General features: G+C 37.7%; 1 non-coding gene across 1 annotated transcript; it reads right to left on the bottom strand.

The window, feature by feature from the left end:
- Positions 1-6,992: 6,992 nt before the first annotated feature.
- On the bottom strand, positions 6,993-7,098 carry LOC142173096 (small nucleolar RNA R71). The gene has a single exon (XR_012702526.1). It is a non-coding gene; the product is annotated as a small nucleolar RNA R71 (small nucleolar RNA).
- Between the last annotated feature and the right edge of the window lie 6,203 nt (positions 7,099-13,301).

Below are 13,301 nucleotides of genomic sequence, written 5' to 3'. Positions count from 1 at the left end.
CGGTATGGATAATCTTCTACCGGGGGTAATGTTTATCCATAACCGGGTATCGAAGTGATAAACTTCTTCAGGAAGCTTATTTCCAATAGAGTACTTAAATAGATAAAAATATTTACGGCGGAGTCCCATATGAATAAATTTCTTCAGGAAGCTTATTTACAACGGAGTACTAAATGAACATCCATAATATAATATATTTATAACATTTTTTCTTTTCTTCTCAACTTACGTAAGTGTGCTGGCTGACAAAAGAAATTGTTCTAATAAACACTCATATATGCATATATTCATAAATCCTTTGAAAATTCAGATTTCAATTTCTTAATAATATTCTACGATCAAGATAATTGGTTGAATCCTGATTAATTTTGTAAAAGTTCATTGATATCTTCTTTTTATAAACCAAATCAACTGTAATGGAATGACAGGTCTTGTCCTTTGGTGGTCTCAAATAAATATCTATTTGAATCAGGATTTTGAGCATAAAGATTCTATTAACCCATAAAAATTGGGCCTAACCCTTGGTGATACAATAATCAATACATCTAAGATTTATTTCACCAAATATATTTCCCTTATGGATGTAGCAATAGCAACGTGATTTCATTTTGGTGACCATTGTTCTAGCTGATCTTAATATTGGTATTTTTCTTATGAATTGTCATTTTAAGTATTATTCCTGCATGTTGGACTTTTTGTGTCTAGATATGGATCAAATAATAAATATTTTTTAGGTACTCTCTGTATGATAAAATGTAAAATTTGGTATACTAATAACTCATATAGAATCAATAAATTCACGATAAAGTAAAATAGTAATAAGTCACATTGAATCATTGTGTTCATGATAAAGTAAAATCCTTTGATAACATATTTTACCATAATTAATATATTTTGGTTGACAGAGGGATTAAAGTATATATAGTTCATTTGTTGGTAATTTGAAGAACTAAAAGCACGACTCTTGCTTTCTAAATTAATATTTTTGCATTACTTGCTATTTCATTATTTTTATTTATTAGCTTACCTGTTGTATTTGCTTAATTCTTTCCGTCCAATGGTGGATCCACGTTATCTATTATGGGTGCTTCAACACCCATTGCTTTTGAAAACCTATTATTTATTTATATAGAAAAACTGGTACTTGATACAAATATATTTATTAAGCACTCAGTCCCAAGTAGTAACTTTTAAATTAAGACTAACTGTGCACCCATAATTTAAAAAATTTGGATCAGCCACTATTTTTGTCGCCATATCAATTAATTTCTCCCTTTTATGTGGGGGATGGGGGACATAATGTCATTGTCAAAGCTAAGGAAAAATCCTTATTTTTTCTTTTCGTTTGATAAATTTCACATAAGAACAACTGGGATCCCTACTTTTCAATTTACAATCAACTAGCTCAAAAATAATAGGCTAAGATTCAACATTCAACTCCAATAAATTCTCGAAATTACTATTTATTTTTTAAAAAGATTGCTCAAGTTTTTAAGTTAATTTTCGAATCAGCAACTGTAACTCAAATATTAGTTCAACAAACCAAATCCATTTAAATGGTAAAAATTAGATTTTTAACATGCTTAAATATGTGAGTTTAGATTCCGAATTTGATTTTGTGAGAAATTTGGAGTGACTGTTATTTAGAATGGTTAGAAATAGTATAAGGAGGTTGTATATAAAATTTAAAGTCATGTAGTGGAGATTTGGACTGGTTTTGAATAAGAATTGCAACTGAAAATCGTGGAAGAAGTTCGTCTACAGACGCTTGTATAAAGGTGTATAATAGTGTATAAGATGTGCTTATACAGTCATATACACTATTATACAAGATTATACATAATTATACAAAAAACCGACTTCGTCTTCTTCCTTGCGTCTTTTCTGAAATTTAACTCAAATTTTGCTCAAATCTACTCAAAATTACTTTGAATTTAAATTTGAACTCCTTTTGATATTTTCAATTAATTGGAACAACATCCAATCCAAATAACTAACAAACTCAAAAAATTATATTTCGAAAGCAAAGTTTTGAATAGCCTTCAATGGTGGACTTCTGCTTTTTAATTTTCTTACATTGCAACCAGGTGACACAGGGGGGAGAAGCAGTAATGGCGGACGGTCCCTTGAAGCATATGTAGAAGATGTGAGAAGAAAAGAGAGTGACAGCAATGGTTGTGAGAATACAAATTTAACTCTATAGCTTTTAGAAACAATGGTTGTAAGAACACAGATTTTGAATTTACTAGTGCTCTCAAACAGAGGCGGATGCAATGTGAGAGTTACGGGTTCAATTGAACCCGTAACTTTCGACGTGGAGTAGAAATTTATGTGTAAAAATTCATTAAAATTGCAAAAATAATGGATTTGAACCCATAACTTTAAATATATAATGGGTTAAATGTAAAAAATCTTAAAAATTGAACCCATATAATTTAAATCCTGGATTCGCCTCTGCTTTCAAAATATGTACAATATAGGCTAGGTCGGGTAAAACTTAAAAAAAGAGCTATTTTTTGTTAAGGTGTGATGTCAAGTGTATTTTCTTGTAATTCTTTCAAAAAAAATACATATGTAATTAAATTACAATTATTAGTAGCATTATAGGTCAGTATTACAAGAATGTTGGCCTCTTGGATTGCCCTCGATACTTATAGTAGAATCGAATACTATAACGTTTAACTTTTTAAGGGGGCGTATATCCATTCCAACTAGCTTGGGATGTGGCAAGTTTAAATTGATAATCGTAATTTTGTAAATAAAAGAGAACGCACATGACAAAAATCTTTAAAATTTGCTAACACGCTTATTGCGTATAATTTAGGAATTTTTACCTCCTATAGCAAAGGTTAACACCTTATTTATTTTAAATAAATACCATTTAAAAAAATTATATTCTACAGATACATTTTAATGTTTATAGCAAAATGTCTAATTTTGGTTATCTCCTACCCGTAAGCCACTAAATACGCTATTCAGTTACACTATCCTCTCTCTACTTTAATACATGCTATTCTCTTCCCCCATTCCCTAAAAATACAACTGAGGGCTCCGCTCGCCGCCATCTTCCTCTGTTTCTGTTTGTCAAGTCTCCACAATGCTCTCTCGTTTCATCTCCAAATCCTCACACGTCCGATCCGATTCTTAACTCTGCTTCCTTCCAAAACCCACTTCTTAAACCCTAAACCCATTTCCACTATACCCTCTTTTCCCATTTCCAAGCCATGTTTCTTCCCCAACAACTCTCATTTCTTCTCCATAGGTAACAACAACAATGGCAAAGATTCAGAGCCATAATCTTTTGATTTGTGGAAACTTTCTTCTGAAACTGATCAATCACTATTCAATGAAGACATAGAAAGTGTTGAGGGAATACAAATGCAGGTTCTTGATGGGTCTTGGGCTAAACAAGAACAAGAAGAGAGTGGTGATGTGTTTAAAGAAAATAAGGGTGTTGGTGGAGGTGGGGAGGATGAAATTCGCCGGAAATTAGGGTTTGTTCTTGAACAAAGACGACGGAGTTTGGGGCTGAGCAACTTGATTTTCTGTTAATATATTTCAATGTATTTTCAACGTATCATGCTGTATTTTCATGTATTTCATTGTACTCATTATCTTTTTTTTCATTATAATTCAATGTATGTCGTTGTATTCCATGTATTTCATTGTATTCACTGTCTTTTTTTTCATTGTATTTCAATGTATCCTACTGTATTCTATGTATTTCATTGTATTCACTGTCTCGCTATATGCCATGAATGTATTCATATATTTTTTTTATTAATATAATTTATGTATTCATATGTATTATATAATTTCTTTGAAGATTACTATGTTTTTGAGGTATTTTTCGGTTGAGAATATATTTTATACAAGGAAATACAAAATTTGTGTGTTATAATTGAGTTTGTTGAGTTATATTAGAGTCTATTATGTTAATTGATTCACTTTCCGTTTAAAAACAGTGTAATCTCCTGTTTCACACCGTGAATACAGTCGAATACAATAATCTGTCCAGCTGTAATCCCATGTTTCACGCTATGAATACAGTTGAATACACTCGAATACAACAACTGATTAGCTGAACTTCCCTGATTCACGCCTATTTTTGCTACTGTATTCATGAATACAGTAGCTTAAATACATCTAACACATCTTATAACAACAGAAAATGTATCTACAATCCGTAATATAGCAAATGATATCTATAGATAGCTAATTACCACTAAAAGATAGTGTTTTATGAAAACTTCTCCATAATTTATAAAGTACAAATCGTTTTACTAGGTAAATTTGGTTATGTTAGTAGTAAGACATTGCCCATATATAGAAACTTCGTTAACTAAAGACTGTTATATCTCCGTTGAAGAAATTATTTCAGAAATATCTAAAAGAAGTCTGTTATAAATTGACTCCAATGCGTGCATAATTTATACTACAGATCACTTGTACATTTGGCTGAGTAAGTTGTACAGTGTCTTACTTGCAGTTAGCATTTTTTTTTTCAATTTTAATATCTTTGGTGGCGTTTGCTAAAAAAGATTGTAATAGAGCCATGCGTTTGGTAAAAAAGTGCAGATAAGCCAATCTTCCGTTAAAATAATAAAAATATTTTAAAAAGCTTTATAAAAAATATTATAAATTTAAAAATATCTTTTGTAAAAGATACGTAGGTACGACAGATAAGGAGAGAAAAGAAAGTTTGCATGATATACAGTTTAAAGTATGTATATTTATATACATATTGCCTCGCATTTTACTCATGTTTCATAAATTTCGGATACGTAATGTAATAATTTAAGCTAATTCATGGTATTTTTATATGTAGGAATCGTCCTGAGGCAAAGACGAAGGTGCACGATATGAAGCAAAAAGGGGACAAATTGGAAAATTGGCACAGTGTAGCACCCAGGCTAGCAAGGAGCGCTACCTGTGACGCAATTTCCAGAAGCACAAAATTTCCAGCGCCAGGACTAGCGTCTGACACTACCCGGGGCGCTGGATGACGGGAACTTATCCTATTTCGTCCGAGACTTGATTATTTCGACCCAAGATGCCCCCAACTCTTATAAAAGAAAAGTCTAAACCTATTTTGGAGGGAAGACGCCACTTTGATAGAAAAATACAAGTACAGAATACTTGGAAGCATAGAATTCATCAATTTTTCCATCCTTCATCTAGTATTCATATCTTTTATGTTTAAAAATGATAGTTTGGTTATTGTTATGAACATGAGTGACTAAGAACCTCATATTTTGGGGTTATGGGTCATTCTTGACTATTGTAATTTGACGGTTGATTGTTTTGCTTGATTTTATCATATTAATTTGTTTATTCAATCTTGCACTTAATTATTCTATTGCGTAGCTAACAGCAAAGTGCTATCTATGAATTTATAGTTGAGCTCGAAAGTGGGAACTATAGATTGCATATAGGATTGAGTAGAGTAAGTTCTTGAATTCGGGAATCGGAGAATAGATTCGTGATTAGGATAGACATATTCTAGTTGCCTTACTTGATTTTTTTTGCAGGAAATATACATGTGTTCTTGTTAAGTTTGACTCTATAGACATATCGTATTAGGTTGGATTGAATAAGCAAGCAAAGCGTCGAAAGAACTAAGCGAGCACAATAAACCATGCTAATCAACAAATTAGATAAGTCATGTGATTACATCAACCGGAAAAACGCAATAGGAGAGACATTAATATCAAAACTCTGGAATATCCCCATCTTATTGACTTCTTCCTAAGTGTTTGTTTGCTCTACTTGCGATTTTATTTTCTTGCTTGCTTATTAGTTCATAGTAATTTTGTTACAAAAATCACAATCATCTTCTTCACACTCACTTGAGCATTAAATTTGTAAATTCCTTGGATTGGACAATAGTTGATCATAAATTCTCGTGGGAATGACATGTTCTTATCACTTTATTACTTGTTGACCGCGTATACTTGCGTGTGTATTTAGACACAACAAGTTTTTGGCGTCGTTGCCATGGATTTAAAAACTAGTTATTTGTCTGAAATAAGCTCTTATTTGTTTTTGTTCAAGTGTTAATCTGTTTGACTGTTTCTGGCTCTACATATGAACCCGTTATAATAGGAAAGCCTTATATCTTGAAATTAATTCATCAAGTTGATGATAAAATCCATGGGCGCTCCAGTAGACATTATGCGCTTGTTACACAACAACCCCTTAGAGGAAGAGCCAAACAGGGGGGACAGCGGGTAAGAGATATGGAGGTTTGGGCTCTAGAAGGGTTTGGGGTTGCTCATATTTTACAAGAGATGCTTACTTATAAATCGGATCATATTAGAGCTCGCCAGGAAGTACTTGGTACTACGATTATTGGGGGAACAATACCTAATCCCGAAGATGCTCCAGAATCTCTTCGATTTCTCGTTCGAGAACTACGATCTTTATCTATGGAACTAAATCATTTCCTTGTATCTGAGAAGAACTTCCAGATTAATAGGAAGGAAGATTTGAACAACCTTCCTCCTTCTGATCCTGAATCCGAAAGACACTTACACAGGTTAAGGAGGGAGGCAGAATTAAGAGCAAGAATTACAATGTTGGGTACTGTAGTCCAACCACAACCAATCGAGATGGCACAAAAAGAAGAAAGACCAGTGATTGAGGCAGCAAGGCCTAGTCTCGCGAACATGACTCAGGCTATCGTGAAGCCTGATATAACTGGGCACTTTGAGCTGAAGCAGTACATGGTGCAACTGGTTCAATCCACATGTCTATTTGTGGGGTTGTCAAGTGAAGATTCCAAAATTCATATATAGAATTTTTTAGAGATTACGGATACATACAACTATCTGAAAGTCTCTAAGGACTATGTCAAACTAACTTTATTTCTCTTTTCTCTAATGAGGGAAGCAAAGGAATGGTTAAACAAGGAGCCCACAAACTCGATCCACACTTGGAATAATCTGGCACGAAAATTCCTAATCAAGTTTTTTCCCACTAAGAAGACAAAGGCACTAAGGAGCCAGATTCTTGGATTTCAACAAGGAGATGGTGAGACTCCTAGTCAAGCTTGGGAAAGATACAAGAAACTCGTTAGAGAATGTCCTCATCATTCTCAGACAGATGAGGTACTAGGACATACATTTGTGGATGGGTTGGACCAGACCTCCAAATTGAATCTAGACTCAGCTTGTGGAGGGAGTTGCATGCAAAAGCCATATAGTGAGATCCAAACTCCGATCAGAAACTTTACTACAAATGATCATAACTGGAAAAGTGAGGGTGACTCAAGAAGAATGATAAAATAGAAAGCAACAAGTATAATTGAACTGGATGAGATGTCAGACATGCAAACAGAAATTTCTAAACTTACCAACCAAGTGGCTAAGATGGCAATGGGTCAAAGGCATCAAATGCAGCAGGTTCAGAGGATGGCCATATGTTGTGAAATTTGTGGAGGTCACACGAGTGACCGATGTTTGATGAATCAAGAATCTATTTATTTTTTGGGCTAGCAAAGTAGAGGTCCAATGAACTAAAATGCAAAATATGGGAATACTTATAATCCCAATTGGAGAAACCATCTGAATTTCTCATGGGGTAGAAATTAGGCTAGTCAAAACCAATACAAACCCCAAGTAAAATACAATCAGCCTAAAAGGCCACTACAACAGATAGAAGAAAACACTAATGATATGTTGAAAAAGCTATTGATTAACAACAAGAAACTTCGAATAGACAATCAGCAATTGAGGACTGAATTTCAAAAGACAGAAAGGCAAATTGGGTTGTTGGATGCACAACAAAATACTTCCAAGTGATACATATAAGAATCCCCATATTAATGTTGTAACCTTGAGGAATGGCAGAGAATTAAAAGAAGTACCAAAAAGAAAAAAAGAAAAAATCACTCCTAAGGGTTCCTCAAACTATGGTGGAAAGTGAGAAAGAAACTGAGGAAAGTGAAAAGATTCCAATTGCAAGGTCACCACCTCCCTTACCATAAATATTAAATAAGAAAAGTGATGACAGGTTGTTCAGTAAATTTCTTGATATGCTAAGCCAAATTCAATTGAATCTCCCATTGGTTGATGTGCTACGTGAAATCCCAAAATATGCTAAGTACATCAAAGATATTATGGCTAACAAAAGGAGGTTGACAGAGTTTGAGACAGTGGCACTTACTGACGAGTGCAGTGCTAGGGTATAGAGTAAGCTTCGACATAAGTTGAAGGATCCAGGTTCTTTCACAATTCCCTTGGAGATCGAGAAACACGAGGTTGGTAGAGCCTTGTGCAATCTGGGAGCCAACATTAATTTGATGCCACTATCAGTGTTCAAGCAGCTAATCTTGGAGCCCTCAAGCCTACTACTATAACTCTACAGCTAGCAGATCGGCCATTAGCAGTATCTGAAGGAATTATTAAAGATATGTTGGTGCGAGTGGGAAAGTTCATCTTTCCCGCCGATTCCATTATTCTTGACTACGTGGACGATGAGGAGGTTCTAATTGTTTTTGGGCGGCCATTCTTTGCCACTGGAGGGGCACTTATTGATATGAGGGAGGGAAATCTAAAGATGAGAGTGCATGATGAAGAAATCACATTTAATATACACAAGGCGCTTAACCTTCCTAAGCATTATAAGGATTTGTGCATGATCTCTGTGGTAGAATCAAAGTTGATAGAACAAGGTCATTATGTGGAGCCTACTGGCATGGAAAAGAAAATCGAGTTAGAAGAAGTGGTGTTGCGAGCTGAACGGGTAAAGGTAAAAGAGAAAAGGGTCAGAATGGAAAGAGAAGAGCCTCTTAGAGTGCACTAAGAAGGCAAAACTCCATGAAAAAAGGAGGAAGCGAAGTGCCCAGCCTGAGCAGGATAGCAGAGTCGTGCCATGACTATAAATAAGGCGCTTATTGGGAGGCAACCGAACATGTGTTTTTTTTTTTTTTTTTTTAGTGTTTTATTTTATTTGATTTTATTGCTGAGGAGCATGTTGAGATTAAGTTTGGGGTCGTCCCAACCGTTAATATTGAGGATCATGTGCTAGTTAGGCCCTAGAGGGTCTTAGAGAGTATTTCTCATCTTATTTTAATATTTTTCTATGTGATCATGCATCAAAGACTATGCATATCATAAGTATTGAGTGGAACTACTTTCTGACTTGTAATTTTATAAAACTATTTTTTATTTTATTAGTTTTATTTTAGAACCCAAAGTTAAAAGTAGTCTAGTTTACAGTAGTAGATTTTAAAAAAATGAAAATAGAAAAAAAAGTCAGAAAAAGCTCAGACTTTTTCTGACGATAGATCTTTTGGACAGTTTTCTTGAGGTATTAAAGGCCAATTAAAAACACCAAAAAACTTTATTTTGTTTTTCTGGATTGTTAGGTAGTATTCCTTCGTTTTTCTTTAGGTGCCAATTCTTTTCCAAGGGGTGTAGCTTGAACTGCGTATTTTCTTTAAGAGTAGGATAGGAAAAAACTGAGTTGCTCTGAGATACCTATTGACATATTTGGTGCTGGCACATTAGGCTATGTCATGCGCTCGTTCTTCCTGTTATATTTGATTTGAAATGTGATGCCTAAGTAAAATAAATATCCTACTTTGTAACGCTTGTTCTCAGATGTTTGACTTGGACGTCACCTAGTGTATTATTGCTTAAAAGTTCTCAATTATATGTGTTTGCTTGAGACTAAACCCGAAACAATTAACTGAATATGCCTAAGAGCAAAAAGCTTAAGAGCTTAAAAGTCGGCTTGTGCTAACAGGTCATACCAACCAAACGCGTGAGAGCCTACGGGCCAGCCTCACGAGCCCCAGGTTCGTGCTACAAACCTAAGGGTTCTTTTTAACTATAAGACCAGTTCATCTGGTTAATGACCGGCAAACATCAAAGCAAAGGGAAGTGCATGAAAAATGAAACCGCAAGGCTTCCTCTTATACATATATCGGAAAAAAAATACAAAACTCCATTTACAATGTTCTTTAAAAGCACTATACACAAAATCAGAAAAGAAAGGCCTAATATGTATCCCCATCGGGGACTATGGCCCATCGGCCTCTTTCTCGCTATATTCATGATCGAACAGAAGGAACTTAGCGTTATATTCGTTCGCATTTGCCTGCTCTATCTCTTCCGAGAGATCGAAGCCCCTGGGATGGATCTCCTCGAGGATTTCCCTCCGAGATTTACACCTAACATACTCTTTGCTCCTACTCTCCCGATCGAGGACCCCTCTCAGCTCAGCTCGAGCGTCGGCAACATCTTGCAAATAGACGGCCACTTTTCTATTAGCCTTGGTTCAGATCTCTTCAGCTTCAGCCCGAGCATCAATAACCTCGGCCTTCATCTTTAGAAGTTCGGACTCGAGTCTCGCAATCATGCTCATTTGGACCGAGTTGTTTGCATGAGCATTCCGGAGTTGCACTTCGAGGGCAGAAGCCTTGGCCAAAGCATCCTTCTTGGCCACAACTTGGGCATCTGCCTGAGCCTTTAGCTCGTTACACTCATATTTAACCTGGCCAACCTCGCCCCAAAGTCGTTCCAGCTCCTCCGTTTTATTCAGTAGTTGGAATATCGGAATATTAATCTCTGAAAATAGAAGGGGGAGCATACATCAACTCAAAATGAAGGTTACTTGTCTTTCGAGATAACTTTTGTAGTTCCGAGTTCGATCCACCTCGTACCGTAGGTGGTCCAACTCATCTCCCCTCTTCTTACAAAGAAGACTGAGGGATTTCTCCCCATCCAAAGCTTTCTGCAACCTGGCTTCATGATGAAGCAGCTCAGACTTGAGCTTGTCTAAGGCCTGCGAAAAGGGAGCTCAATAAGAAAGGGAAGGCACAAAACTAAAAAAGCCTGTACCGACTACCAAAACTCACCATGTAACTGAGCCTCTAAGCTTCGTCAAAAGTCGAGCACACATTTACTGGCTTGGCCTCATCAGTCTTAGTAAAACTACTACCGATGGGAGCGCGGTCGCCCAATGTTCCACTCGATTCGCTCGACCCCTAGCCTCGAATGTCCCTCGAAGTACCTTCGACGGGAATGGGAGACGGTGACAAGAAAGGAACCGTTTTTCCAAAAATAGAGGATTCAGATGCCGCAGGTTCGGCCGACACGTCTCTTTTGACCCTCCGAGCAGGGCTCGCCCCACTGCGAGCATCCTTTCCCTTGAAAGACTCCTTCCGTTTGTTATCAATCCTCGGTCCCGATGTTGGAAATCTTTCCTCCACCCCGAGGGGACACGACCTCATCTCGAAAAATTCTCCAACACCTGCGGTGGTAGAGTTAGTGCGCTAAAAAGAAACTACCTTTCTGAGAAAACAAGCCACTAAGCACCTACCATGATGTTTTGCCTCCCATCTCCCCTTGGACAGGTCTCGCTATTCGCCCTTATCATAAGTCAAGCAAGCTGCCAGCTTACGAGACTATTCAGCCAGGTCAGGAACCTCGTTCGGTAGCCAAGGGATCGCTAAAGAAAATAAAAAGGGAAAAATCTTTACGAAGCCTGCCTCCACTATGGATAAAAGCAATAAAAACACAAGTGTACCACTTACTGTGAAATTCCATTTCTCAAGAAATGGCAGAAACTCTCCAGGGATAATATCGACTGTCCGAGCTCGAACAAATCGGCTCATCCACCCCCGGTCCTCGTCCTCTTCGTCGTTAATGGCAAGGGACCGGGTGGATCAATATCGTAGAGTAATCAAACCCCAGTAATGCAAAGGCCGGTATAACCTAACGAGATGACTAAGGGTGAATTCAAGCCCAACCTTATCCGCAAAGTACTTTATCATCAGCACTATCTTCTAAAAGGATGGGTGAGCCTGCACCAAGGTGACCTAATACCTTCTACAAAACTCGAGCACAACCCTATCGAGAGGGCCCAATGTAAAGGGGCACGTATATATGTTCAAAAACCCCTCGACATGGGCCATAATGCTCTCCTCCGGGGAACGTACCTGCAACACCACCTATCTTCCCCATCCGCAGTCCTTTCTGACTGCCTCGAGATGTCCTCCCCTATTGAGGAGACAAACCTCGACGCATGCTCCCGGTAGCCCAGAACATTGGGAGGTTTCTCTAACGAAAAGTCCCTCTTCTAGACAAAGCACCTCGATACTAGCTCATCGGACGCCGGCAATGTACCACCGACCGAGTGTGAAACTAGGGAAGAACCCTCCTCTTCTTGACAAGCGGATGCGGGCACAGTAGCCATGGCTATGGTAAAACAAAGAAAGGGGAAATAAGAAGACTTAGGCGAAAGTTTTGAGGTAAAGGGAAATTGGCACAAGAAAGGAGAACCCTATAAAGGAGATAGTTTCTCAATATAGCAGTATCTTCAAATAAAGGAAAACAAGTACATATATAGAGCAGGTGGCGACTATTCGCCTGCTCTAGAGATAAATGGAATCTGGTCATGTCAGTATCATTTTTTGGGAAGCGCGCCGGTAGGACCACCTCAGTCACTTCGCAACCATGCCACGTAAATGACACTGTTGTGCAAGCGCTCGGAAGTCATCAACCCCGAGAATTTTCGCTATTGTAGGCATCGACCCTATAGAAACTATCAACCCAATTTTGAGATGGTGCCCGATCTTAAAGGCCTCGGCTGCTCCAAGCATATGTCCCGAAGAGCCAACATCAGAATTCAAAGGCAAAAATATTAAAACATAGAATGCGAAATGCTTGAAGCAGAAAAATTGTTATACTTCCAAAAACACATTTACAATAGGGGAGCATATACAAAGCTTTTCCCCTAAGAAACTCTTGCACAAAAAGGAAAAAAGAGACGACCTAAGTCTACTATTCACCCCCACTACCCTCGAATTATCATCGTCGGAGCCGTCATCTGAAGTGGCCGAAAGAGTAGATTTTTCCTCCAAGATTCGGGCTTCCTCGATCTCAATCGAGAGATCGGCGCCCTTATCACTCACTTCCTCAAGATCCTGCCTCCTCGCTTGCGCACGAGCATAAGCAATGGCCCGAGTCAGCTTTTGCTTGGCCTTTGCTAATATCTCTCGAGCTTTCTTGTTCGCAGTGGTGGCATCTTTCTTATATGAGGATGCCTTTTCTTATGCCACAGACTTAGCCGACGATAGTGCGATAACCTCCTTCTTGGCACTCTACAAAAGCTCCCGGGTCGACGACAGCTCCATCCGCATATGGTCCCTCTCCAAGGCCATGACCCCATTTTGTCCCCTTAAATTGAGGGCCTCCTCATCCTTGGCGACTGCCTCCCCTCGAAGCTGCTCCACGAGGGCATTCTTTTGCCTGACCTGCAAGGGAAAAGAAAGTTGGTAAAACGCCAAGTTA

Source organism: Nicotiana tabacum, chromosome 18 (assembly GCF_000715075.1).
Source record: "Nicotiana tabacum cultivar K326 chromosome 18, ASM71507v2, whole genome shotgun sequence".
Classification (NCBI taxonomy): Eukaryota; Viridiplantae; Streptophyta; class Magnoliopsida; order Solanales; family Solanaceae; genus Nicotiana; species Nicotiana tabacum.
This window is presented reverse-complemented; position numbering and strand designations above follow the sequence as displayed.